Source organism: Sphaeramia orbicularis, chromosome 9 (genome assembly GCF_902148855.1).
Source record: "Sphaeramia orbicularis chromosome 9, fSphaOr1.1, whole genome shotgun sequence".
Classification (NCBI taxonomy): domain Eukaryota; kingdom Metazoa; phylum Chordata; class Actinopteri; order Kurtiformes; family Apogonidae; genus Sphaeramia; species Sphaeramia orbicularis.
Window position 1 is genome coordinate 932,399 of NC_043965.1, and position 4,685 is coordinate 937,083.

The window sequence follows — 4,685 nt, forward strand, 5'->3', positions numbered from 1 at the left end:
TCTGTCACCAACGACCACGGAGACGCCGCAGTCCGTCTGGGTACCCGCAGAATTCAGCCTCAGTTACAAACCTGGTCCAAGAACGCAGTTCGGTCCTGTCCGGTCCGGATGTTGGACCAGCAGCGGTGAAGACGGACGAGCTGGGTCGACGCTCTGGAAACCATCGAACTGGCACAGAAGCTGAGAGGACGCTGAAGTCCTGCGACAATAAGGTGGACTGAGTTTAGATAGAACGGAAAAATACCAACAAGCGGATGTTTTGAAAAGGTGAAAACCTGAGTCTGTGTCGGTTAAAAACAGAACATCTACAGACGGTCCAGGGTTCACACAGAGTTTGTGTTTATGTTGGATCTGCACTGATTGGTTCAACACAGTTTATACAAACATCTGGTAACCGAAGAAATATAATTAACCAGTGTTCGTTGAACTCCAAGCTCCTCCTTCACCCTGAACGGTGTGCATGTGTGGATCAACTCTTTCTGTTTAAATTCAACAGTTTCCAGGTTGTTCCATTCAGCAGAAACAGTTGAATCTTGGTACCAGACTGCTTTTACAAACATTTGGGACAGAATGGGTCACTCTCAGGAGCTCAGTGAATTCCAGCGTGGAACTGTGATAGGATGCCACCTGTGACACAAATCCAGTGGTGAACTTTCCAGGCTCCTAAATATTCCACAGTCAGCTGTCAGCTGGATTATAAGAAAGTGGAAGTGTTTGGGAACGACGGCGACTCAGCCACGCAGTGGTAGGCCACGGAAACTGACGGAGCGGGGTCAGCGGATGCTGAGGCGCAGAGTGTGAAGAGGTGGACGACTGTCTGCAGAGTCAATGGTACAGACCTCCAAACTTCATGTGTCCTTCAGATTAGCTCCAGAACAGTGCGCACAGAGCTTCATGGAATGGGTTTCCGTGGCCGAGCGGCCGCATCCGAGCCATACATCAGCAAGTGCAATGCACAGCGGTGGATGCAGTGGTGTAAAGCACGCCGCCACTGGACTGTAGAGCAGGGGAGGAGCCTTCTCTGGACTGACCAATCACACTTCTCCATCTGGCGATCTGACGGACGGGTCTGGGTTTGGCGGTCTCCAGGAGAACGATACTTGTGGGAGCGCATTGTGCCGAGTGTAAAGTTTGGTGGAGGGGGGGTTATGGTGTGGGGCTGTTTTTCAGGAGCTGGGCTGGGCCCCTTAGTTCCAGTGAAAGGAACTGGGAATGCTTCAGCAGACCAAGACATTTGGGACAATTCCACACTCCCAACTTTGTGGGAACAGTTTGGAGCCGGCCCCTTCCTCTTCCAACATGACTGTGCACCAGTGCACAAAGCAAGGTCCGTTTGGACATGGAGGACAGAGTCTGGTGTGGATGAACTGGACTGGCCTGCACACAGTCCTGACCTCAACCCCATAGAACACCTTTGGATGAATTAGAGCGCAGACTGAGAGCCAGGCCTTCTGTCCAACATCAGTGTGGGACCTCACAAATGCGCTTCTAGAAGAATGGTCCAAAATTCCCATGAACACACTCCTAAACCTTGTGGACAGCCTTCCCAGAAGAGCTGAAGCTGTTAGAGCTGCAAAGGGTGGAGCCACGTCAGACTGAACCCATAGACTAGGAATGGGATGGACCTGACATTCATATGAGAGTCAAAGCAGGTGAACAAATACTTTTGGCAACATAGTGTATCTGCTAAATTTGGTGAGTTTCTGAGCATGTTGAGGGGGTCAAATGGCAGGTTAAAGTGAAAAAAGCATAAAAATGAACAAATTTTAATAAATCCATAACCGTACATCCTATCTGAAAAATTTTTGCATGGGAGAGTTGGGGTGAATTTTCTGAACGTACAGATATATGTGGGGAAAAGTCGAAATTGAAAAATTAGTCCCAGACATCGCATTTTTCCAAGCTTATAAAAAATAAGTCAGACAGTAATTACAGATTTGCAAAGACAATTTTTTGAGAAGGGTTTACTCTATCTTTTGATGCTATTTAGAAGCCAATATGACAAACAGCCTCAGACTAGTTACAATTTGAGGGTTTTACTTTGAAAGGCAATTTGCCGACTTCCTGTTGGAGTTAGCGCTCAACGCCCAGTGGAGCATTCGTAGTGCTCGACGTAACGAACATGTTGGCATTGGTTTCATGTCTCTCGAACATTCCTGCTGGCCACTATGGTGGTTTCTGTGTTTTTTGACATAGGTGGCGCTAGAGAGCCCATTTGGCACCTACGGGGTTAATTTTTGCATTTTATCAAATTTTTCGCCAGACCTGACATACGTACCAAATTTGGTGAGTTTTCGCGCATGTTTAGGGGGTCAAAATCCAGTCCAAAGTGGCGTTGAGAAAATAATAAAACAGACAAAAAACAATAGGGGCCTATTCTTGTATGCCTACTTTTTTTGGTTGAGATATTGGTTTGATTTGATTTGGTTTTTTTGGTGTGGTAGAAAAGTTAATTTTAATAAATACAGGAATTAATGAATTGATCATTTGCAGTAAATTATGTTTTACTGACAAATATTTTCAAAACATATGGAAAAAAAATTGCATGGATATCACACAAACAAGTTTCACTAGAATCATTCCAGTTGACCGGTTACTGAAACCATAGTTTTTTGTTTTCCTCATGTCTTTCTTACCTTACAAGATTATGTGCCTTTGAGTATACTCTAAAATTTGACTGAGTAACTTTTTCCTTACTTTATCAACACTTTCAAAATTTCAGACTATTCAAGGTCTGCAGAACAGCATTTCAAAGTTCCATAAGTTCCATACTTCAAGATTTTCAAGACCTGTGCAAGCACCCTGAGTTTGTCATAAACAAAAAGAATCCTGCTATTATTTCATCATATTAGACTTTATTTATATGTATAGAAGTTTACATTTAAGAGATTACAAAAACCTTTATATATGTGCATCTGAATGAAAAAAGAAAAAAAAAAAGGCAGATGAAACATTAGCATTTGTCCTCTCGTTTACGGTACTTCAGCAGCTCTGAAAAAGAAAACAAGTATTAAAAAACAGACAACTGCACGCATATAAATATTATTCATGTAACAGAAGGTCTAGTGTAAAAAAGGTCTAGAATATCCAAGTGCAATTGAAAATCTTCAAAATTTTGTCAAATGGAGTTGAATCATCCTGAGATTAATGTTCCCCTATTTATTTACTCTGGTAACTTGATAAATTTTAGAGTTAATAATCAAATGAAAACAAATCACAACAATGCACTGATATTTTCAGCTCACAGGAATTTTACCAGTGTTTGTCTTCTCTGTTAAATCTTTGTCAAAGACAGAACCACCTTCATACCTTCTTTTAGTCTTCTCTCTTCCTTCGTCATCAGTTTGAGTTGTTGTTCAAGTGCAGTACAGTTGGCACAACCTGCAACACAGTCAGAAACGTTACATTAACTTATAATTTTTTTTTCTGCTGTCAGAGTGATTTTGGAGAAAATTTAGAAGCCACTGGTTTTATGACTTTTAAGAAATTTGAGTAACATATTTATACAATACTTTTCTCATCATTTTGTAATATTTATTGATGTTTTCAGATCTGGAATTTTGCAAAACATACTCATATTCCTTTTAAACATAACCTGCAAAACTAATGTTTTCTCTCTGGAAGAGTTAAGAAGTGATGTGTCAGAATAACCCTAATTTTTTAATATGAACTTCCACGCATTTTTAGACATTGGGCGCTTTAGATCAGTCCTAGTGCAAAACGAAAAAAAAAATAAAACTAACGAAAAAAAAAAAAATCTGAATCCAGATGTTTTCAATGGGGTTCAGGTGTAGAAATTTGGAAAAATCTCTAAATCTTGTACCAGAGTTGTATTTTTGCCTAATTGGCTACAATAATCTCATCTTTGTCTCATCTCTGTTTTAGCACACGCAGTGGCAGGTCTGTTAAAGCTGTGGACCACGTCTATGGAATGACCTGCCTCTACACCTACGGTCCATGGACTCTGTACAGAGCTTTAAAAAACACCTCCAAACCCTCCAGTTCAAAAAGGCTTTTTAGTCTCCCACCTGACCCAGGACCACCACAAACTGATTACACTCTATGTATTCATCATAAAAGTACTCCATGTGCCCCCCCCCAGTCTCTCTATATCTCTGTCGCTCTCTTTTCTCTCTCTCTTTAACCCCAGCTGGTCCAGGCAGACGTCCATCCTTCAGGAGTCTGGCGCTGCTCCAGGTTTCTGCTGTTAAAGGTAGTTTTTCCTTCCACTGTCACCAATCACAAGTGTTTGCACCTGGAGGATTCTGTTGGGTCTGTGTAAACTTGATTTGATTCTGATTTGAATTGATAAAGCACTTTGTGACTGTCAGTGAAAAGTGCTCTATAAATAAAATTTACTTACTTATCTTCACCACTGGACTAGGCATATGTAACATAAGATTTGATGTTATGATGTGCAGTATCATCAATATTTCCAATCATCCATGTGCAATTTACCTTTTTAAAAGGAGAGAATAGGGCAGGTGTGCAAAGCGGTCTTTTCTTTCTAGCAACTTTAACCAGTTTCCCCCAAACTCAGTCAAAAACATAATAAAAAAATTAAACAAACAGTGAAGATGTAATTCTAAGAAGCTGCACTGATCGTCTCTGACTATACAAACATGATCAGGGTTCCTGTAGGGTCCTACAACTTAAATTTAAGACCTTTTAAGACCTTTTTAAGA